The sequence below is a fragment of the Lycorma delicatula genome, chromosome 10 (genome assembly GCF_047948215.1).
Source record: "Lycorma delicatula isolate Av1 chromosome 10, ASM4794821v1, whole genome shotgun sequence".
Classification (NCBI taxonomy): Eukaryota; Metazoa; Arthropoda; class Insecta; order Hemiptera; family Fulgoridae; genus Lycorma; species Lycorma delicatula.
Window position 1 is genome coordinate 109,236,935 of NC_134464.1, and position 26,443 is coordinate 109,263,377.

General features: G+C 29.0%; 2 long non-coding RNA genes across 2 annotated transcripts; one reads left to right on the forward strand and one right to left on the reverse strand.

Annotated features, from left to right (window-relative positions):
- Nucleotides 1-5,937: 5,937 nt before the first annotated feature.
- Nucleotides 5,938-16,546, reverse strand: LOC142331655 (uncharacterized). Its single transcript, XR_012758064.1, has 3 exons — nt 16,437-16,546; nt 14,155-14,293; nt 5,938-7,282 (listed from the first exon to the last, which is right to left on the reverse strand). It is a non-coding gene; the product is annotated as an uncharacterized LOC142331655 (long non-coding RNA).
- Nucleotides 16,547-21,170: 4,624 nt separating this feature from the next.
- On the forward strand, nt 21,171-26,109 carry LOC142331424 (uncharacterized). The gene is made up of 2 exons (XR_012757993.1): nt 21,171-21,321; nt 25,807-26,109. It is a non-coding gene; the product is annotated as an uncharacterized LOC142331424 (long non-coding RNA).
- Nucleotides 26,110-26,443: the final 334 nt, after the last annotated feature.

The window sequence follows — 26,443 nt, forward strand, 5'->3', positions numbered from 1 at the left end:
CTCTAAGCCTATTTATGTTGGATCTGGAGTAAGACACGGCATGCATTTTGGTTCAACAATTTTCCTACTACTTATAAATGACAGTTTAATAAGTTATTTGCATTTTTGTTTACTTGCCAATGATATGAAATAGTTTATGTCCATTACAATTGTAGCTGATAATCAGTTACTTCAAAGAGTTGAGCTCTGTGCTTAGAGATAAAAGCAGGAGCTACTATTGGGAATAATAATTTTGATATTAGACGTGCCTGACTAGCATGGATTTGCCGAGCTCAACTATGCATTGAACAGAATGACAGCCACACTGAGGTACTGCTTTGAAGAAATATTTGCAAATTTATCAAATAAGAAGAGTTTTGATGTTTAATAATTTTTAGAAAAAACCAAAAGGTATGTGGTTGGTATTTTTTGAAATATATTTTTTATTCTTTTTTCTGTTATTGATATGTTTTCTTCTTTTTTTTCATTTACATTATTTGCTCAAACACTGCTGAAAATTGTTCAGTTTAAAATCACATCACTTTTCCAATCCAGATTGTGCGTTCTGTTTCTAATTAAAGTTGAACTTATCAGATTTGTGTTTAAATTTAAGACATATTTACAAAAGTTTTCTCAGAAGTAAATTCTCTGCTAAGTTAACAAGAAATTTTTCTTTGTTTCATGGTAAAGTTATTTTATTCCAAATTTAAAAAAAAAGTATATTTTCTAATAAAAATGTTTCTTTTTTACCACACTTATTAAAAACTAAGTGAAAGAGAGGTCTGGGAATACTTTAATTCAATTTCTTAGATCAAACACCATAAGGAAGCACCAAAAACGATTATACACTGAAGTTTTTGTATAGTTTAATTTCACAAAGGGAGTAGAAAGCAGAGCTAAATGTTTTACGAGGCAAATCTCACAAGTAAACAGTTTTCTGACCTATGTTTTTATGAACATTTTTTCATACGTTTGGCAATAAAATCATCTCCCGAGAGACTGCCATGCAATTTGTATATTGAATGATAATTTATTTTTAAATGATTCTAGTGATAATGCTGATTTTGGCAACTATTTTGATGAAAATCCTGAATACAGATCAAAATTTGACAAACCAGCTGTAAATGACACAACAAAAAATCAAAAGGTTTATAGAGAGTGGGCCAAGCAAAGGTTATGATGAAACTATGAATTTGTCTGATTCTGTTAGTAATTCCGCTGATATAAGTAACGGCAACAATACTTCGATTTCTTGTATTTCTGATCTCAGTGTTATGAAGTGTGCATCACTGGAGCCTCCAACGCTCCAGGTATTCAACAAGGCACTAGGACATGAAAACAATGGAGATACTGAATCTAACCTAACTGCATTAATAACTTAGATACAAGATGATATCTTATGGGGACCTTCCAGTGTGAAGACCAGTTTTTCCCTATTAGTTAATGATAAAATAATAGTGAAGGTACAGGCACCAACTCACAAGAAAGCTATTTATGTACTGTTCATCAATGATGCCATTTTTAATTTATTAGTCGACGAGACAAATCATTATGCAGAATAAAAGATTCATCCAACCAGTACAAATAAAATGAAAATTTCTTTGGGATATTTTGTGGATTGGTCTTTATACAATGGTGAGTATAAAGCAAGTCTGTTGTATTCTAACCATGTTAGTAAACAGATTTCAGATTCTTCTGAGAATGTTCCATGGTTCAAATAATGGAAATGCATCAGAAGGTGACACACTGTACAAAGTTCAACAACTCATCGACTTGCTTCCCATTAAGAAAGGTGTATCAATAAAAAATAATGCCTTTCAGGGTAAAAAACAGCATGGGATGAAACATTCCAAATTAATTCCTTGTCTTTGGCTTCACAAGGAATCTCATTATATATGCTGGAAAAGAATAGAGCAGTTCCAGAAACATATTTGTTGGAGCTTTCTGGACCATTACTTGATGCTGGACGATCATTTTATTGTGACAGTTGATACAAAAGTGTATCGTTGGTTTCGTTACTCGATTGTTATACACATCTTGTTAGTACCTTAAGGGTTAATGAAAATAGAAATCCAAAACAATTAACAGAAATCAAATTGAAAAAAGGTGATATAGTCTATACTCCCATGTTCAGGTACAAAAAAAGAAATATTGAAATGGAAATATAACAGGGATGTGTTAATGATTTCAACAAAACACAGAGATGAAACGGTAACAAAATAGAAGAGAGGGAAGGACGACATGAAACCCAAGGTAGTAACAGACAACAACGGTGCCAAAGCACCGATCTTCTATAAAAAATATGAGAAGATATAATGTTAAGAAGAATTAATTAACCTGTAGTACTTATTAAACATATCGAGATCAAAAGATAAGTAGAATTTTAGAGAATGTTCAAGTGACATAACTTGAGCTTATAATAACAAATAAAAAGAAATTTTGAATTGTTTAGTAAAAGGGAAAAGTTAAAATTTGTTTTAAAATGATTTAACGAAATTACTTCCCTTGGAGAAAAATTTATTCATTAACTTCTTCCATTTTGTCTTCCTTTAAAAATCTGAATGTAGTTTTAATTCTCTAAATTCATTTGTATTACTTTTAATTGAATCCATATTAGGTTTAAAGTTTGACTACCAGTCTCAGATTAAAGAAACTGTTTCTTCCAAAATGCCATATACAGCTAATTTTATTTCATTCCTATTTACTACAGGAAGGAGCCAATAATTAGCTATACATGACGTGGAAGAAAAATTACGTTAATCTGAAACTCAATTATTAATAACTTTAGTAGTTTTGTCATTTTTTTGTAATAATGTTCAATAAATAAATCCATTATGCATTTCACAATAGCATTATTATAAATTTGGGTTTATAAACATACATTTTTGAGGTTTACATTTAAATCATTTGTGCGAGGAAGAAAATGTTCTTACATTTCTTTAAGTACTAGTATTAAACACTTTAAGCAAACCATTAATATATATATATATATATATATATACATAGCTAGATTGGGTAAATCTGATACTTCTTATTCAGCAATAAGCAGTATGCCTTACTAATATTAAAAATAATTATTAACATGGAAGTTAGAACTAACAAAAAGCATGAATAATAAAACGTAATTGAGTTCATGAGCACAAATAAATAATTTTAGTTGTTAAGACTAGTGGGCTTAAATATTGGGTGTTGAGGTAATGTACATCTGAATCATTAGTTGATAAATTATCAGAATTAAGTAATGACAAATGACCTAATCTTAAGTATTCTTGCATAAAGGCAGAATATTCCCTTTTAAGATTTGTTTCATAATCTTCATTCCAGATTAAGAGCCTACTTTTAGCTTTAATGAACGATTCACCTAGCTGGGGTTTATCAGATTTACGTGGTAATGAGAAGATAAATCTGCCTTGATTGTTCCTAGAGGTATTAAGTTGGAAGTGTGTTTGACATGTAGAAGTTTCATTAACAAACATCAGAATCAGTTTCAAGAATTTTCCAAAAATTTTCACATATAGTTGAATGTTCTGAGTTATTGTTGGTTGTAAAATGGGATGTAATAGTTTAAATTCTTATGTTTAAATTTAGTAGGAAGACAACCGCTAAGAATACATCCTAGCTTAGTCTCTTGAATAACAGGATATCTTAAATCTCGAATAAATTAGGACAAGGTAATATAATATCTAAATAAAATTGGGCTCAATTAAAATATCGATATTAGTTAATATAAGATAGATTAAGATAAGAATTTTCAACTCTATGTAATGGAAGGTTAGTTTATGTCTGGCAAAACAGCACAATACACCTTGAATGAAACGTTTTTTTATCGTGAATGCAATGAAGTACCACACCATAATCAGATTTGACTAATGCATTATTTAAGCCTGAAATAGGCAAATGTTTATTGAATTGAAATCCCAATTTGCAAACAAACGTATATGCCTAAGTCTAACAAGACTACACAAATAAGAATGACCAAAAACATTGTGTACATTACATACAGCAGTATACAAAATTACATTTTTGTTTAATTGTAAACAAGTCATTATTATTAAATTTATCATTACTTATCTTATCAGTATGAACGAGTGTGTAGTGTCGTTCACATAAATCACATAAGTTATTTGAGCAACACTGATTGTTACTATGACCTCTGTGAAAACATATGAGACAGTTATTTTTTAAAAAGTATCTTCATTCATCATTGGAAAAACTTATAGCATTTTTGTAACTGATGACTGAACTTACAAAATAAACAATGCTTAAAGTTAGATCTAGAATAATAACATTATGTTGTTTATGAATCTTGTTAATGTTTGAAGTAGGATGATGTTTGTGATGAGACTTAAATGCATTGTTGTAATCTTGTCCTTTAACATTTCCAATACTGAACTGAGTTGTAATACTTTTTGAAAACCCCTTATTTGATAATCTTTCGTTCCATAATCTGGCAGTATTATATTCTAACCTTGTTAACTGGGAGTTTCAATGCCTCAAATGAGTTGACAAATGAAATGTCAATAGGATCTAATGATTATCTTTTAAAAAATATTTTTAAAATGCGATCTGTATTAAAATAATATGCAATCATACATTTGTTATCAAATTGTTTTATCAATAAATCTAATGCGATTTAATTTTCATTGTTTATTGGAAGATTTTTAATAATGGCTAAGGCTTCGTCTCTTAGTGCCATATGTAAATACTGTAATTTTTGAATGTGTTAAATCTTTTTGAGTGTTCTAATTCTTGCAATGAAAGCCATAATTTATTTTATTTGTCTTAATTGTACTTTATCCACAATGATTACAATTAACTAATATGGCCAAAAAACAAAGTAAAACTAAATTACACTAATATTATCTAAATAAAGGTGTTAACATAAGTTACGAACCCAGTTTCAATGTAGTGAAAAAAACTACAATGTAATATTTTTGTTCATTCATAATTGAATGACATTGTAAAGAAAAGTGAAATTATAGTTAATAATTGCTTAACAATACCTAAGCTCAGCTGGTTCATTAATAAAAAATAAAAAATGATAGGCCATGTTTACATCAAGCAAAAGTATGAAGAAAACATGTGAATCCAAACAAGGTGGTCACAGAGTAAACAATATCAGCGTTAATCGAGGCAACGTTTTAGAATTGCTGCACTTAATCACAAAGTACGATGCTGTACTTCGTAAACATCTTGTAAGATCTAAAATGGGTAGGAAAATTTCTATTGCTTATATGTCACCAGAAATTCAGCAATTTTGGGAGATAAAGTTCCCCAACATACCAGACAAGTAAAAAAGACCAAATATTATTTGATTACATTCGACAGCACTCAGACTTTTCTCACAAAGAAATACATAGCGATTGAAAATCAGGAAGTACACATAGCTGCGGTTAATACATAATTTTATTTGAAATAATTAGTAATCCTTTGATTAGAAAACCAGTGTTCTACCATTCTGTTATCCCAAATTTTAAATATTAAACAACCTATATGTAAAGACAAACAAATTCTCTTCCAGTAGGATTTAACTTCCTACTTCCTCCGTCCTCCATCACGATTTTTTCAGACTAATCTAAATTTAGAATGTAAAATTTTTTTTGTTAATTTATAAAAAATTTTAAATTATTGAAAAATAATACTGGTTAGGATACAAAGCAGTACATGAAAAAAGTACTTTAGTGAGAAATGTATAACTTTATCGAGGTGATTTGTATAGATTAAATGTTACATTGTGTAACAATAAACTTTACAGACCGATTAATTGATTTATAAATCAATTTGTTTTGTGTTTATTATCAAAGTCTTCCTATTAAAACAAAAAATCTTAAGTGAACATCACATGACTTCCTTGCACGCATATTAAATTACATACACATTTTTTTTTTAAATGAGAAATACATAAATTTTTATTTCATTAATAAGTTATGATATTTTTTATTGGTATTATTGAATTATTATTTATTGTAATTTTTTTTTACAATCAGAGATTAATAATTATTAATCAATATATTGAAAAAAAGTTAAAAAAAAAAAAAAAAAGATGAAGTCAGATTTAAACCGATGTGCCTCCCCCTTGTAAGATTCAAATATTTTGGCTATAACGCTGGAACCGATGAAAGTAAATACCACTTATGGCATATCATTGAAAAGCTCTAAATGAGAGCTTATTATTGCAGTTAAGAAAATACACAAACTCCAGATTTTTTGTATTTTGGGCTTTTTTAGATACTTTTGGTCCAGTCAATTGCAATCAAAAGGGGAAGTGCACAACTAGATCTTATAACAATTGTAAATCCAAAATTTCAACATCCTATGGCTAATTGTTTTGAGTTATGTATTTTACATACATATGTATGTAAAAACATACAATGTCACACCGAAACTAATCAAAATGGATCCAGGGATGGTCAAAATGGATATTTCCGTTAAAGTCTTAAAACCGAAATTTTTTATGATCGCAATATTTTCTTTACTTTGTACAAGGAAGTAAAAATGAGATTTCCTTGCATTCCCATTTTAATAAAAGATATTGTATTTTAAATTACAATGATGAAGTTAAAAAATATACAAACATCCTACACGAATTAATTAACCAAAACTGGCTTGTATTGAAAACTGAAAAACAATAAGCTAAACAAAAAAAAGTATATTATAATACAAAAGAAGATTACGGTAAAAATTATAAAATTAAAATTCAACTAGGGTAACCTATATATATATTTCTACCACTAGATTGCAGTTTACATAGATTTGCATTTTGTAATAACAAAGCAAACTTCAAAACTATATCAATAAAAATGACATTAAAGTTACATATTAATGAAATGTGGGGCACCCCCTATTTCTACTTGATATTATTGATAGCATTTAATATAATGAGTCCTTCTTTCTTTACACTTGTACAATATATAATCCTTAGCTTAATGTCAATAGCTATCTCCCACCCACAGTTTATGAAAATGATCTTTTTTTCATACAAAAATCTTTGTATGGAACTGTGGCGCTTCACAGATCAAACACCATCTTCCTATGTGCGTACACACAAAGGAAGCTGCACACAAGACTGTGAGGGAAAGAGAGAGAGAGAGAGCACTGTTGCTCTCGGAGTGCTGACCCTGGCATCTGGTAGAAGGTAGTTTTTTTTTTTACTTCGCAAGTGTATGGAACATTCCTTGTTCGTTCCCTTTTCTAGTTTAGTCGGTAGAAGGAATATGAAAGCGGTTTAGTTGTTTTTTCAGTAGTCATCAGAAGATGGCGGAAAGCAAGGGCTCTTTGATTGCCAAATCTGTCCAAAAACAAGCTGGAAAGAGAAGAGAATTAGTAAAAATTAATTATGTATTTGTTTCTGTATACATAGAAATTTAAATTAAGCACCGTTGCACTGTAGTGTTTTTAAGCGAATATTTTAATAAATTATTATCAAATGATACTAAAAAATATTATCGGTATTGACATTTTATTATTTATTCGATTAAAATGAATGCGGTTTTTAAGCACAATATGCTCAAAAACTGTGTACCATATTCTTGAATATGATACAAGTGTAGAAATAAATTATTACCCTGCTTCCAGCTATTCCATTTGATTAATTTTTTTTCAGTTCTTTTATTTTACAGAAAAGTTTAATCCTACCTTGAAAAGGCCCAGAAAAATGTTTTCTGGAGCAGCACCCCCACTAATTTTAGCTACAAGGCGCCACTGATAATCGTGTGTGTATATATATATATATATATATATATATAATTATTAAATTAATAATATTTATTAATGTAAATGAGTAATTAAATAATTTTTATTTTTTAATAAAAATGTTTAACATTTATTAATTTGTTGTTATATTTTTTTATTATAAAAATATTTTAGTGTTTATCATTATTATTAAAAGTACTCATAAAAAAATACCCAAAATATAAAGAACCAAATTAATTAATTTATCTTTTAGTTATGACATTTTTTTAAATTTATTAATATTGAACAAAAAATGTATGAAAAGTTATCAATAAGCATAACTAAATATTAAAATATGAAAATTCTATTCTGTTCGATTCAAAACAATAAACATAAAATGACGTGATAAAGAATACTATTTTATTTATTTTTATTAAAAAATGTCCATTTTAATATTTAGTTTTCGTTCCTTTGCTCATCTGATAGTGGATTATTTATTATTTTAATTTTTGTGACATTATTTTTTTTTAAAATGCATGGCCAATCGGCAAATCTTCCTAATAAATCTATCAATAGTTTTATTTTCTTTTTAAATTTGGAATCCAACCTGTAGATTACAACAAAGGATATACGCTAAAACATTTCTTTCTTTAAATAGTTTATTACACTCGATTCATGTATTATTTTTCTAATTTCTTTGGTCGATCCTGCTTTCTTAGTTTAATATCAATCTGAGTGAATGAAAAGTCTTCATCGGTTGTGATTTAACCAGTTTATATAATCATATTTTGTATTTTTATAGTATTTTTATTGGCATTCATTTTCAAAAAAAAAGAAAAATCATCCTTGCGTGTCTCATAAAAATTTGTTTTCTTGTCTAGTACTTCTTACCTCTTTGTATCAGTTCTCTAAATGAACTTAGGTGATCTTCTTTCATGGCTGTATGGCAGAAATTAGAGCCATTAAGATACTGAGAACCTGAAGATTAGTTGTCACTTCCATACTTGTTTCCGGTTGTGATAATGAAGCTTCTTTTTGTTTTTATTCTGTTCCGTACATGTATTGCTGTAGATAATCAAGCTCTTTATTTATGGCAAGTTTTATACAACCGGATTCCTTCTTGCTTATTATTTTCTTGCTTCCTAACTACAATCTGTTCTATCCAAATTTCTTGAACTTGATTTCTGGCATGATCTCTCTTCTTGTACTTTGGACAAATTTATATAATTTCAAGCAAAACTTTAAGACCAAATGGAAATATATAAATATGTTGGTATTATTCAAATTAGAATGCAGAATTGACAGCTAAATAAAAAAGGAATATCATTGTTGCTGCATTACCCTTTTAAACTCTACAGCAATAATTGTGGTAATCTCTAGACATCAGTGACTTAATGAAAAACTAAAAGATCTACAGCAGGAAGCAGCTCCATTATATAATGCTTCATCGATATTTTTCTTAAGAGAAAAAATGTTTAACTTACAAAATAAAAAAAATTGGAATATCAGATTTAACTGAATAATAAAAATAATTTAATAATAACAGAAAAAAATAAAATAAATAATAACAAATTGTTTATCATACAGGCAATTAATTAACTTTACATATAATATGCATAATCATCTTGATAACAATGTGAGTTGCTTGGAACTTTGTTTATAGTTTTTAAGAAATACAAATAAATTCTCAACAACTGAACAACTAAAATCTCTTTGTAGGAATATATTCAATACTCTCCAAGCATCTCGTAGATATGAGTTATAAATCCACTAAAATAGAAAATAGTGTTGATATTGTATACAGACTGTAAGGAATTGTGTTCAGTAGAACACAAAATGACATATTAAATGAATAAGCACAATTAAATACAATACAGTATTTGATTAAATTCTAAGTATATCTGTTCCTAACATGAAAAGGCATAAATGTTTCACGCTTTGGTTATTAATTCCTTATTTATAATGATTTGTTTTGCCCCTGCTGCCCCATTTGCACAGAAAGTAACAAAATTTAATGCAGCTGAATTGCAAACCATTAAAAACGCAATAAACTACAACATATAGTTCAATGGTACTTGTAATCTGCTACCTCTGTGTAAACGGCAGTTCACTAGTACTTGTACTGAATTTTTTCTAATCGGATTTTCATATTTTTCTTTTATGTTAGTTGCATTTGCTAATGGCACAGAAGAAAATTTTTTTCCGTTGTGCAAAAGGACAATTTTTAAACTAATTTTCAAAGAATCGAGCAATCTTCTTTCTGTAAAGTTATGTTCATTATGCAGTGAATCCATCACAGCACAAATATTGTTACAAAACACTAAATTATTTTTTTCAGAATATCAATCTTGAAACTCTTCCTGATAATAATGAAAAAAATATATTTCATATCAGTTTGGAGTAGTTTCCAGCCTTTCACAAATTCAAATCCTGAACAAGGTCATAATTCACTTTGAATTACCTAATAAGATTCATGGGAAGAGGATTCTGATTCAAAAGTAGGACCTTCTTGCTCTTCTTGTCAGAATTCAATGGCTACCTCATATTCTGATGAATTTTTCTAAAGTTAAATCCTCACCACGAGGCACTCTCCTAATAGCAGATGGTGTACGTTTGGATATTAGCTATTCTTTTGTTTCTGTAATACAGAAATAATAGTTCAATGATCTTGTAGTTCATGCCACATATTGATATGGTAAAACTCATGTGCTAATTATCCCTAGCCCAGACAGTGAGATGTTTCACACAGGTTGAACAGTAGATGTGATGGGATCAATTCTAACTTTGATCTCAAACCTTAATGCCGGAATTTACTTCATAGATTTTTTAATTAGTGCTGTCAAACTTAATAGTTGTTCTTCAAGCATCGAATCCCCACACTTGTAACAGAAGTTTGGCTCAATTACGCATTTCTTGGCAAATTTATTCTCTTAACCCAACAAACCCGACACAGTAACTGTATATCACAAAACAGAATGAAACCACTGTATGTGCATACTCAGTGAATTTTTATACAATATTGGTGTGTTCATTGAATAACTCTACTCTGTACTGACGTGTTAGAACCTACTGTACATGAATCAATCATACAATTGCAGATGTTGGCTACATAATATTATAATTGTATCCACTCTCAATTAGAAATCATTTTAAATATTCTTTTATGTATGTAAGTTATCCCTAAAAAAAATACATCGAATTCCACTTAAAAATATGTAGAAATATATTATTTAAAAATACATAAAAAATGTACTTCAAAATATGTTATCACATGTAGATTATGGAAAAATCCTGACTGCATTTTTTTAATTCAGCATAAAAAGTTAAATCACAAAAACAATAAAACTTTCATTTAATGAAACTGTGTTTATTAGTGTAATTAGATCATGCTAAACTGAACGCAATATTTGATTTTTTTTATTCATCATTCTGGCAAACGTTAAACCATACAACATACTACTACATTACTGTATAAGTTGTCAACATATTTATCCTATGATGCATATCTCACACCTTCTGTATGAAAAGATATCATTAAACATATGCACCGCTCTGGCACATTATTTAATTCTAATCCACATTTACTTAGGCATTCATGGGCTGCTTATAAATCTCTCTGATAGTACTTAGTGAGCAAATGTAAACTTTTATCTGAAAATTTACTTGCTAATTTTGTCAATAAGTTAGTTTAAGTTCTTTATATAATGAGTTTCTTGAACTGTTAAGTTACAGTTTAACTAATAGTTCTATTATAACGATTAACAATGTTCTTTTTAATTAAGTATTTTTGATAAATGGTCTTGTTTTCTTAGATCAATAAATAAATAGATACACAAGCACTTTTAAGTCACTCCTATCCACTCTTTTAAATCATAAAACTGAATTATAACACTGTTATAGAACAGCTATGAATTAGATAGTGTTTTTTTCTTAATGCGAGTAAATAAATAAATTTTTGTTACTAAGAGTACATATATAATACTAACATTGTTCTTTTTATCTTTTGTTGCAGGTACGACAACGATTACTTACATAGGTTAAGAGTGAACAGTCTTAATGTGGCTAGCTAATTAGTTTTATAATAACAATTAAAGGGAGGACTACTTACTTTGTAACTGGTGCTTCTTTCCCAGTAGGATTAAGTTTTTTTTAGGTAATTATATATTTTTGTTTTGTTTTGTAAACATGTGCATGTTAGAGTAAATTTGCATGTTAGAATTAAGGAAAAATTGTGTTTCCCCAGTAGGCCCCTCAGTAGGTTATAATTGTTTTTTAATTATGTTATATATGTTGTATTTTTTTACAGTTTAGTGTATTTTAAGTTAGAATTAATTATGTTAAGTCGCGTTCGCGTTCCATACCCCATCCACAGTAGGACCAATTATTAAGTGAGATATTTTAAAAATGCTTTGTTATATTTATTTAAGATTAGATTAAGTGCATGCTGTTAAGCCATGTTAACCTGAAGGGAATTTTCCCTAAGTACTGTTTTATTTATTATGTATATATATATTTCAAGTACATCAAATTGTATTTCTATTAATCGTCTTGATATTTTTACTAATTTTGTTTCAGAAAATTTAAGTTTGTTTCAGGAATAAATGATTGTAATATTTTAACTAATCGATGGTGAAAAAAATAGTGTGATAAAGAATAAAAAAGGAAAAATGGATTCCAAAAGAATTTAAATATTAATAACTTGTTAATTTGTATTAATTTGTTTTACTATTTTTATACTAATTTTTCTCCAGAGTATTTCAAGTGTGTTTTAGGTACAGAAAATTGTGATATTTTAACTAACTAATGCTGGAACAACACACTAAAGTGATGCTTAGAAAATTGAACATGTGATGATGAATGTATAACAAAATATAAGATGAAAAGGCCAATTTGAAAAGAGTTCAAATAATGATCAGATTAAGAAGAAGACAGTCAACATCTAGATGGCATAAGTGAGTATAATTTTAAATTTAATTAGATTATAGGAAAACTATGTAAAACCTCATGATCTAATTTCTTTTATAAAATAATTGAAAAGTTTTTTTTTGTAAAAGAAAGTTTTAATTTTTGACTCCATAAATGGTAAAACATTTCATGGAATGCTGCATTTGAGTTTAAATAGTTGTAAGATGTTGTTGCTGTTACCTATTTTTAACAATAAAAGAACTTCTGCATTCACTATAGACACATTATATTAATCATGTAAGCATTATAAATCTTCATTAGCAGTTTTATTTTACATCACATTAAAGATAGGCACTCACTTTTTCTGTTTAGCTTTCGGAACCACTTTGAGGTATTACTTTAGAGGATGAATGAGGATGACATGTATGAATGTAAATGAAGTATTGTAGTCTGGTACAGTCTCAGATCAACCATTCCTAAGATGTATGATTAATTGAGACCTAACCACCAAACACTGGTATCCACAATCTAGTATTCAAATCCATATAAAAGTTACTAGGATTTGAATCTTAGAATTCTCGACTTTGAAATCAGCTGATTTGCAATAACAAGTTAACCACTAGACCAGCTCGGCGGGCTATTAAAGATGTGCTGCTTTCTACCAACAGCACTGCTAGCCTGGTAAGTTGATTGTTATTTAGCAAACTCACTGAACCTTCTCTTATAAGTAATCGATCTTTATTTGCATTGTTACACAAATTTGGTTATATGACATTAAAAATTGCTAATCTGAACAGAAGGCTGAGGAAATACTTTGGACAGTGTAACAAACTTAATACCAGACAGTGTAAGTGGTTGTTAATGAGATAAAGCAAAAAGAAAAATAGCATTGTCCCTCTTGTTATGAATTTTTGATTGACATATTTTAAAATTAACTTAGGAAATAAAAAAAAACCATGGGCTCTATCTTTGCATATCTATGCATGTCTTCTGCATATCTTGAGCAGAAAATTTAATACAGTAATACAAGGGCTGTTTGGTATTCGAATGGTATAGTGTGAAAAACAAAATCATTTCAATTTTTTGTTTGCAAAATATGTGTAGTTAAAAAAAAGTTGCTATTCATTTCATTAATCTACCATTGACATTAAGACCTGTACTTCATGGACAGGATACTTCTATTTAAGACTTCAATCTGTGTTACCAGGCAATAAAATTTCATCCATCTAGCATATAGAAAAAGTTGATACAATTTCTTCACTGGCCTTCGAAGATTAGAATCTATAGCCACCCAAAGATGAAGGATTTTGTTCACAATTTGGGTCTTGCTAAAAAAATTAAAAAACTTTTAGGATCAATATTGAATGGAAAAATATTCTAATTTCTGGATGAAATTTTACTAATACAGAGATAACAGGAAAAATTCTAATTATTCAGCAGATCCTTGTCTTAATCTGTCGGTCATCTAGAAATACTTATGATCAACACACTATGTTTGTTTATTGACTCAAAGTAGTCTAAAAGATATTCTCTCAATGGAAATAAACTTATTTTAGTATCAACTGTGCATTCAATATCCATTAAAGAAATTTTCCTTACCATGCCTTACCCCACACTGACTTGGAAAATCTACCAGGTTGTTGGATTCCCCTGGCAATGTCAAAAATTAATTTTCTATTTTCCTCTCTCCCAAAATACTATGAAGCTTTTTTTTTTTTACTAAATTAGTTCAAATCCTCTGAAACAGAATAATAATAATAATAATTAATAACAAACTTTATAATACAAATACAATATTTAGTACTGTAATTTATTAAAACAAAAAAAAATCATAATACACTAAGAAATTGTTCTTTTTTTTCAGAATTTTAATTAACTGGATTATAATATTTTATACAATCAATTTGGTATTTCTCTATGAAAGTTATTTAAACTTAATGAAGAATTCTTTTGTAATTTGAAAAAATATACTACTGATGGTAAAAGCAATATATGTACCAAAGAACAAAGATCGCATGAGAAAAAAAAAGAATAGTGTAGATAAACAAAACTTAGGAAGAAGCAGCCAATCATTAATTTTTTTTTCGTTATTGACATCACACTTTATTTAAATATTATAAATTAAGAGTAAGAAATATAGTGAATTATAATAAAGAATCGTTCAATATATAGAGACAAACATCTTTAGTTAAAAATATATCTAAATAGATGTGTCTTCTTAGTTGAGGTTAGGTGGGATATATTGGTCGGTTCTTCAACGTGATTGTGGTTCGTGTGTGACCAGTGGGTATTTTGCAGTGAAATGTCGCAGGAAGATGGCTTTAGGCTACATGCAAGCCTGTCTAGGTCCCCAGTTTGTGGTCAGGTTGCAGAGGCACCTGCTGAGGAGGGTGGTCTAATTGAATTAGGGAATCAGCATCTGGGGAAGAAGATGGTGGATCCTATGGGGTATAGATCTGACACTGAGGTGTTGAAGGCAGTCAGGGTTGTTGACATGTGGAGGAGCAGCTACAAAATAGTGATGATGAAGTTTGTTCGTTCCCTTCCCATTCTGTTGACAGAGTACCTGGTGGATTGTTTCAAAAAACTATTCCCAAAGGCTGATTGGATGCCTTGGCAGGATATCACTGCAGAAGGTACAGTGCCTCTGTTTAACCGGAGTGAATGAACAGCGGCCGCTATGCGCGTTAGCCTGAGGAAGAGCCCTGGACTGGATGGCATCACTAAGAAATTACATTCGGGAGTAAGTTTAGTAGTTATTTTATTTTTTTAAATATATATATACATATACTGCTCTTAAAATAATGTGGATGAAACTGCTTCAGTGTATGAAACTGCGCTGAACAATTAACTACAATTGTGTGGCCGATAATGTCAGTATGGCTGTTTTGCAGAGGTGGTGACCTCTCGTTGGGTGGGGACTGAGTAATGCTTCAAAAGTGGGTCTGGTCCTCAGTAAGTACGTTTGCAAATAAAAAGAAAAAGAAAAATAGATATGTGCTACTTTCAAATCATAAAATCATTAATTGAGAGCATCTGTGTAAACAGTTAAAACTCTGAATAATAAATACTCTTGTATATATAAATCATAATTATTCAATAAGTATTCTTGAAAAGTGCATTTCTGAATAAAAAAATTCAGCGATTAAATTAATGTTTTAAAGGGTGTTGTAAAAACCACCTAAAATTTATTGTTACAAGAAGCTTCTCTCCTTAAACTTCATCATTCATTAAGAAATAAGTAGTATATTTCTGATTTCATATTTTACAAAATTACATTTTGAATTGTTGTATATTAAAATAAAATAAAATAGCTTTTTATTAGCATAAACAGTTGCTAGTAACATTTCACTTACAATAAGAACAAAATAGAGGTTAATTTTTGAAGGCATATAAGCATCATGTAATGATTTAATTTATGGATATAATTTAATATGATAAATTTTTAAACCTGAATCAGATCAAATTAAAAAAGAATATTACAATATAGGTTCCACTTTATTAAGTTTCTATAAATTCTTTCAGTAATCGCAAAACGCAGAAGCACTGATTTTATTGACCGTCATAAAAGAAGTAACATAATCTAAGTTTTGTACAGATTCATGATTTAAGTTTTATAACATCTTCTCAACAAAAAACTCCATATATTTGCTTATATCACTTCAAACTAGAATATTCAAGGATTCTTTTGAACTAATTTACAACACTCAAATTGTTAGTACTTTCTGTAAATTGCATTTCAAACGCATGTAATCAGTACCTTATTTATAGGTTATCTGATGATGCTATATTTATTCATCCGTAATTAAAATAATGTCTTGAATCCTTAAAAAGTAATACACAATAATTAAAATATATTATTTTATCATCTAGTAACTTACCTTGTTAAAATAGAAGATATTGTAGACGTACAATCAAAAATAAAACTGTCCCATAAAACGGACGTAATTCTCCCTCCAACAAACCGCTGGTGCTGTAGTCGCAAACCGCTTTTAAGTCAACAGCGATCTGTTACCATAGAAGCGGGAAAATTAAAATCTGGTATGTGACTGTACCAAAGGGCGTTTATACAATCTAAATGAACAATAATAATTAATTTATATATAATTTTGTATACAATATGACCTCTAATGTCTGGTGGTACAAATAGGTACGAAGGACCTATAAAGGGTTGAATAAACATAATAGATATATTTAATCTTGTAACTCAATGATATTTTGGCTTAAGAGGAGGGACTTTATTGTGTTTTCTTTGCTATTTTTAATAGATTACCTAACATTTAAAAATATCCTTTTTAACAATTTATTTAAAATACAATTAACATTTTTTTTAAATTAAAAATACAATTATAAATTTAACAATATAACTGTAGATTTTTAAACAATACTAATAAAAAAATTAAAAAACAACCCTGGGTTTTTTTATCTCAATGATATGTATAAAAATATGTAATCAAATAATTTTTGAATTGTAATTTATTTTGTATAAATATATATATATATATGTATATATATGTATGTTTAATTACATAATTTTTTTATTTTATAAAAATATGATTTTGTGATGGATTGAATGTATGGGAGTCGACTCATTCAACTATAGCCAACCAAGTAGATTTTTTGTGAAGGTAAATCCTGCCATCGGCTAAATTCATACTCGTGACCATAACTATGTACAGACATCGACCGCATCGATTGTCACACAGACAAAAACGGAGTTGTTAGGGGCATATCAGTCTAGTTATAAAAAGGTCTGACTTCTTTTAACTTCATTTTTTTGTACCAATTATAAGGCCAAATGTGGTATTTTAAACGATGCGAGAGTACTCTACGTACATTTGACTAGGGACTAATAGCCCTATGTACCCTATTATTTATTTTATACCTAAATATAAGTTTTAAATATTTAGCTTTAACAGTAAAATTACTGCTAACTAAGACTGCAATCAGCAAGAGTTTCAAAGACCAGACTGGGGTCTACATGCCATCATTAGATAGCCTAAAGGGGTAACAGAAGAAATATTAGTTAAAAAACTATTGATTCATTAAATGTTATCTCCCTCATCAAAAGTTGAAATCGATTTATTTGTTTACGTCATTCGTATGAAAGGTGCAATTTTGTTTATACATTTTGTAAATTAAGCATACTAACGATCTTTGCTCATTAAAGCACAATAATTTTTTAATTTATTTATAATGGAAAAATAACTGATTTGTGTTTTTTTATATATGCCAAATATCAGTACACAGGACCAGAATACTGTTTAGATTTTTATCTAAAACGATCAGAATAGATTACATAATTGTAAATTTCTATGTTTGAGTTCATTTCTCAAAGTAATTTCAGAACTTTTATTCTGTTAATTCATATATCGATTACATTCTATATAATTTTCTTCATATTATATAAGCCTTTTTTAATATTTTATCAAAAATGTATTCATATTCGATTGTTAGCTGAAGTAATATACTCATTACTTGTAATAAACCATCGTGACACGTAATGTTTTTTTTTTCACTCGATTCTTTCTACATTATCCTGAAGATGGGTGTAACAGATGAAACTTTTTTCGATATATTTTATTGATAAGAGATTGTAGATCGTTACTATAATAATTTTTATTTCTTTTTTTCAGGGAAAAAGGATGGATATCAGATGTGGAAGAAATTTATAAATCGTAAAGATTTATTATAATTAAAATTGTAATATTATCATAATGTATAAGTTGTTTTTACTATTTTATATGCCTGTAATCTGATAATATACCATAGACATAAATATTGTTAGGCTGTTCTTAGCAAGGTTTTGCCACAGTTTCCCTTGATACAATAGGGCAAATGCCAGAACAGTTCATTTAGTTTTCCGTGGAATTTAATCTTTGATATACTTATTCACACTTAAAATAATAAAAATAAATATTATTTATTTATAATTTTATTTCTTGTAATTTTTTCATTACCTGCTTAATGCTGAATTATTGTGTCCCCATTAACCATTAAAAGTTGAAATTTAGCTCAAATATTGCGGTATGTCTACATATAAGAATATGAGGAATTTGATAACATAAAATTTTGAATTTATTTAAAGGAGTGGGGTACGTATCGCCGTTCAAAAATTTTTAATTTTTGTAGAGGCATCATAGGATCTAAAAATTTGGTACAAATTTGTCAGTTGATCCAACTTAGGGGTGGGAATATTCCCATCCCTAAGTACGGTATTCTTTGGTGGTTGGGTTTTAATTAACCACGCATCTCAGGAATGGTCGAACTGAAACTGTACAAGACTACACCTCAATTACACTCATACATATCGTCCTCATTCATCCTCTGAAGTAATACCTGAACGGTAATTCCCGGAGGCTAAACAGAAAAAGAAAGGAGTCATCTACTGTATGTTCCATTGCAAAAGTTATCGACTATGTGTTTTTCATTTATTTATCTAGTTAAAATATTTATATTTTTTTAATTTATTTAGCAATAATAAGTATTTCACAAAATACGTACTATTTACCATGATTCTATCAAGTAATGACATTTGAAAAATAATTATTTTTATAAAATACTTGAAATAAAAATATTAACATATGCATATAATTACATTTGAAAATAAATTACGAATGAAGAACCGGATAATCGACTACACCACAAATATTATTTTCGAAGTACACGGTACTTATTTTGATGGAAATATTTAATCATTATTTTAGTTAAAATACAAATAAATTAAATAATCTTTTTAACAGAAATTCTTTCGTAGAAATTTTAAAATTACTGAAGAGGAACATACTTCAGTATAATGTAATGTACCTAAAGCTACCTTAAATAAAATCTCACATAAACATGCGCGCGCGCAGACACACACACATACAACAAGATTTTATTAACCCTTCCATTTGAGACTATTGAGTGCGATATTACTCCCGAAAACCGTATTTTTTTCTTTCCTTATTTATTTAAAACTTATTTATTAAATAAACTACCTGTCATTGCATTTACTAAATTAGTGCCTATTTAAATATTCCATTTTAACTAATACAACCGTTAAATTTTAAAACGCTAACAATACGACTGATTAATAAATAAATTATAGTACTGATTTGTGTGTTTAAAAAACCGTTTGAAAATAAAAGTATGTTGCAGAAGGGTTCTGGCTTCGAATCCTCCAGTCTGGATCAATGTTTTTACACCCTAAAAATTCATGTCAAAATTAAAGGAAAAAATAACTGTATATTAATATGTTGTCAAATCAAATTAATAAATTGTTTGAGATAAATAGATAATGAATATTTGTTTTAGTAATGAGTGAGTGATGAAGACGATAAAGGTTCCTTGCCGCCCTGTCTGGCCAGCGTTTTGTTATACACAGTTGTTATGTAACCCTTCCCCACTCCAACCATCTACGAAAGTTCAAGGTTAAGACAGCATACCGCTTTTTTACAATCCTTACGCAATAGCAAGATTGAGTATGTCATCTTATGAAACAATTAAATAAGTCAAAAATAAAACATGCAAATTTACGCTTTACGTTCCCTTTCAGCGTCTGATGGGTTTTATTTATTTATTTTTGAATTTGTTGTCGCCTTAAAAATTATTTTTATACGCAAATTAAGAATGAAGTATTAAAAAAAAACCGCTAATTCAAACAGCTCAGCCCAGAATCTTCAGTTTTTTTAATCCGGTTAACCTGTAGATTTGTAATCTTACGTCTAAATTGAAAAACGAACCGGAGACCTCCAACGTATTCATTCCCAACACTGGATGTCTTAATTACGCAGAAAGAAAGTTTGTCATCTTAATTGTTTTTTTTTTTTTTTTTTTAATAATAAATGTGTATAAAAATTGTGCGCGCGTGTGTGAGTATACAAATAAATAAATAACTTAGTATATTATTTATTAAGAGATAATAATAAGGTTTACTGAAACTGAAAATTACTTCAAAATTATTTAAGACACCCGTTCGTTTTGGTTAATATACAGCGAATACTATTTATTCTTAATAGGGAGAGCTTGTATATGAACACAGTTCTAACATTTAGTGATTGATAGATGCTATGTTGCCATTTAAACAGATTTTTCTTCTTCCTTGGCCCCGTAACCGCCAAGTTTGGCATCAGATAAATCCCTTTGTTGAGTTTGCCTTATTCAATACGTTTAGATAGAAAAATTCTTCCAAGCTGTAAGGAAGATGAATAAAAAAACTCATTTTTAATATTATGATAACATTTTTATTATTTATTTTTTTAAATTTAATAACGAATCAATATAGTATAATTTTACTATTTTATATATATATATATATATATATGTATAAAAAAAAATTTCCTAAAATATTTAAAATCGTGTTAAATTCTCCAATGGACAATACGGTTGGTTGTACTATTAATGATATTTGTATATCGACTTAAAAGCGATGACAAATATAAGAGAACTTTATCGGAGAACTTTGAGAACGGTCGGTTGTTGTTATCAGAGGTGAAACAGTGCGGTGCAGGAAATAAATTTTCATAATTTATTTTGCTCTGGCGGTTAAAGAGATTTGTTTCTCTTAACGCGACAGAAGTTGCAGGGTGGGGAACGACAGTGAATTACGTAGACAGAATATGAAACCTAGCGGTCAGACTCGGGTTGATTATAAAGTGGTTATTGATGGCCTGCGATACGCTGTTCAATTTGGATCTTTGCGTCTGTGATCACACTTGATATATTATTAACTATTACTATTTCTTATGCATTGTTCATTTTAGATAGCGACCCTCATTGATTGGGGTAAGTTTTTTTATATTATTATTTTAATAGAATTTAAAATTATTGCTTTTCCTGGTGTATCCATACTTACGTAATGCATTTTAGAATACAATGTGCACTGTCCTATTTTTACAAAATACATAACTATTTCTTAATATCATATCCAAACATTTCTAACATTGTTTTCTATTTATAATACCGGCGAAATGGTATCCCAAACATATACAGATATGAAACAAGTTACATGCATGGTTGTAAATTTTAGGTTAAATGGGCAATACATAATTAACCAAGGAAATAAAATTATTGTACAATCTAAACGTACTGTATTCGTGGGGTAAGCAAAATATGGTTAATGTGTTAAAAACAATTATTTTAGATAATTTAAAATCTAGTCCCAAGTAATCAGTCAGGGGCCTATTGGTTACACACTTTCTGGACCGAGGCTGAACAGGAAAAAAAGAAAGTAATGAATTAAATTTCATACGAAAGTTATCTATTGTAATGGGTACCATGATTTGCCTTCTAGAAAATTTTGACATATCTTTGAGTTTCACGTCCCCCAGGACCCCAAAACCACCATCAGCTCAAAAGATTATTTAAATATAATCTATATATCTATATATATATATATATATATATATATATATATCTGTATATATTTCACTTTCTTGTGGACACGATAACTGCCATAATTTTTCGCCAATCACTTTCAAATTATACATAAAATATAACAACCCAAAATCTCAGTTGAATTCATTAATGGGCAAAATCAGACCATGGGGGGATTTTTTCAAAAATCAAAATATCCCTATAACTTTCGTAAGTAAAATATCAAATTTCTTTAAAGTTCCTACTATTCTTTGGATAAGGGCCTAAGACTTATCTAAGTAAAATTTTTGATATCACCAACTATCAGTCCAAGGGGTGGAAAAAATAAAGTTTTGAAGACAAAAAATCATACCTTCCTCAATAGGCACAGTATCAAATATTTTTAAAGTGGTCGTTAGTCCTCTAAACATGACCTTAAAACCTTTGTCTGAAACAATGTTTGATATGACCAACCCTTACAGCAAGGGATGACTGAAACATTGCTGAAATTGTAAGAAGATGGGGCTTGTTGTAGACTAAACGTGTGAAACTTTATTTTACATGCAACCATTGTTGTATTAAGTAAATTTAAAGTTTTTCTTAACTTTAAGGTAGAAATCTTTTTTATCCCTTACTTAGCACCGGTGAAATCTACCTCCACCTTTCGGCATGCCAAAAGGTTTTTTTTCACTAATGGATCACTTCTGACTAATAATTAGGTATTTTTTATGTTTGTAAATGAATTTTATAATTTTTAAATTCAGGAATTAACATTATTTTTTATTATACCATTCATTATTTTCAATAATTTTGTTACAAATTCAATAATTTGATAATAAATGTAATCGATTTAACCTAATAGATAAATTTAAAAATAATACATAATACTTTCAAAAAAGGAAAAAGAAAAAAGACATTAATGTTTAATTAAAAACAAAAAATTATGTACAGTTAATAAATCAAACAAATCAGGACATAGATAATTTGAATTCTCAATACGTTCAAATTTTTGAACATTCAGTATACTATTATTAACTAACATTACAATAGAACACTAAAATAAATTATGGAAAACGATAAATACTCAATGTCATTTATATATTTTTATTGTGGAAGTTGAATAAATTGCATAGAAATACCTTACAGCAAGCAACAGCAGAATATTTTTAAATGGCCAGAATCATAATTAATAGACTATTAACAAAATATTTATTTTTAACAAATGAAAAGTTATGAGAAATTTTGCTAATTTTTTTATGTATCATTACTTTACAATTTATTACTCCAAAATTTAACTGTAGTAATCTTCTTGAATCAGAAGATTCAAGTCTTCTGAGACAGCTAGTATAGTACAATATCTACTAGAAAAACACCATAACAGGATGCAGGTGGATTGGAGGAATAAGAGAGGATCTTAAGGAAACTGTCTTACACCAGAAGACACCACACATTAAGATAAAACTAAACAAGAAAATCAAAAACAAAGACGCCTGCTTCACACTCGCCAGAAAAATCTGATTTTTAACATTCTCCTATAGCACAACATTTCAAAATCTTCTAATCTTTTCTTTTCAGGTACTCCGATTGTCCAAGTTTCACTTCCATATAAAGCTATGCTCCAAACATATACTTTCAAAAATCTTTTCCTGACGTTGAAATTAATTTTTGATGTAAACAAATTATATTTCTGAATAAAGGCTCATTTCATCTGTGCTATTCGGCATTTTATATCGCTCCTGCTTTGCCCATCTTTAGTAATTCTACTTCCCAGATAACAAAATTCTTCTACGTCCATATTTCTACTACATTTCATTACTTTTGTTTTGCTCTTGTTATGTTCATGTGCTAGTTCTTGTGTAAAACTTCTTCCAAATCGTTCATTGTTTCTTCTAAATCTTTTTTACTCTCGGCCATAATTACCATGTCATCAACAAATCGTAGCATCTTTATGTTTTCACCTTGTACTGTTACTCCGGATCTAAATTGTTCTTTAATATTATTTACTGCTAGTTCTATGTAAAGATTAAAAAGTAACAGGAATAGGGAACATCCTTGTCGAACTCCCTTTTTTATTACAGCTTCTTTCTTATGTTCTTCAATTATTACTGTTGTTGTTTGGTTCCTATAAATGTTAGCAATTTTTCTTCTATCTCTGTAATTGAAACCTAAATTTTTTAAAATGCAGAACATTTTATTCCTGTTTACGTTATCAAATGCGTTTTCCAAGTCTATAAATGCCACGTATGCAGGTTTGTTTTTCTTTAATCTTCCTTCTACTGTTAATCTGAATGCTAAAATTGCTTCCTTTGTCCCTATACTTTTCCTGAAACCAAACTGGTTTTCTGCTAACACTGCTTCCAACTTTCAATTCTTATGCACAGAATTCTAGTTAAGATTTTTGATGCATGACTAGTTAAGCTAATTTTACTGTATTCTTCACGTTTATCTGCTCCTGCTTTCTTCGGTATCATAACTATAACACACATTTTGGAATCTAATGGAAAAGAGATGCGATGTATATAAAGTGTATAATATATTATTATTATTTACTCATCAGAATACAAGATTTAATTAACTCATTTAAATAAACTTTCTTGGATGCTAAAGTAACATCTTGAAACTTCAATGCCAAGAGGAAAAATGATCTGTCATTAACCACCGTTAATGACCCCTTATGGTGCCCTTATGGTGTAAGCCATACTGGTGGATTGAATGTACAAGAATCTGTCAATTCATTCAACTACAGCCAACAAGTCTATTTTTTGTGAAGGTAGATACTTTCGATGGCTAAATTCTTGCTTGTGACCATAACGGTGTATAGACATCGACCGCAATTGTAATCGCGCAGCTAAAAGAAGAGTTGTTACAGTAAATTAGTCTAGTCATAAAAGGGGAGTCCGTCCCTGACTTCGTTTAACTTTATTTTATTTTACCAATTATAAGGCCAAATTTGGTATTTTAAATCGATGCAAGAGTAGTCTACATACATTTGACTAAGGGACTAATAGCCCTATCTACGCTATTATCTATTTTATACCTAAATATAAGTTTTAAATATTTAGCTTTAACAGTAAATTGGCTGCTAACTAAGATTACAATTAGCAACAGTTCCAAAGACCAGACTGCAGGTCTCTATGCCATCATTAGGTAGCCTAAAGAGGTAGCAGAAGAAAAATTAGTTAAAAAATAAAAATTGATTCATTAAATTTTAATCTCCCTCATCTAGAGTTGAAAACGATTTGTTTGTTTACGTCACTCGTATGAAAGGCAATATTCTGTTCATACATTTTGTAAATTAAGCATAGTAAACGATATTTGCTCATTAAAGCACAATAATTTTTTGATTTATTTATAACTGGAAAATAACTGATGTGTTTTTTTTTTGTTGCAAAACCCAGAAATACATATATATATATATATATATATATATATATATATATATATATATATATATATATATATATATGACAAATATCAGTACACAGGATCAAAATACTGTTTAGATTTTTATCTGGAACCGATCAGAATAGATTACATAATTGTAAATTTCTATGTTTGAGTTCATTGTTCAAAGAACTTTTATTCTGTTAATCCACATATCGATTACATTCATTGTAATTTTCCTTATATTATATAAGACTTTTTTAATATTTTATCAAAAATGTATTCATAATCGATCGTTAGAATTGAAGTAATATACTAGTGCTTTTAATGAACCACCGTAACACATAATGTGTTTTTTTTACTCCATTCTTTCTATATTCTCCTGAAGACGGGTGTAACAGGTGAAAACCTTTCGATACATTTTATTGATAAGAGATTGTAGATTGTAGATTTAGATAAGAGATTAGATTGTAGATTAGATAAGAGATTTAGATAAGAGATTGCAGATTGTAGATTTATTTCTTTTTGCAGGGAAAAAGGATGGATATCACCAGATGTGGAAGAAATTTATAAATCATAAAGATTTATTATAATTAAAATTGTAATATTATCGTAATGTATAATTTTTTTTTTTACTATGTTATAAGCCTGTAATGTGAAATGTATCGTAGACATAAATATTGTTAGGCTGTTCTTATCAAGGTTTTGCCACGGTTTCCCTCGATACAATAGGGCAAATGCCGGAACAGTTCGTTTGGTTTTCCGTGGAATTTAATCTTTGATATCCTTATTCTTACCTAAAATAATGAAAATAAATATTTATTTATAATTTTATTTTTTGTAGTTTTTTTTCATTACCTGCTTAATGCCGAATTAATGTGACCCCCATTAACCACTAAAAGTTGAAATTTAGCTCAAATACATAATTTTCTATCGGCTAGATGGCGCTCCGCCGTGTTACAGCAACCGTGTCCGTGCTGCATTATACATCGGTTTCAAAACAAGCGGAATGGAAGAGGAGGGCTGATCGCACGGCCACCAAGGAACCTAAACCCCATTAGATTTCTTTTTAGGAGGCATATAAAAATCATTATTCGGAGAAAATCCGCGACATCAACCATCTACAGGAGAGGGTTGTTGCAGTGCGACGGTAGCATACATTACACTC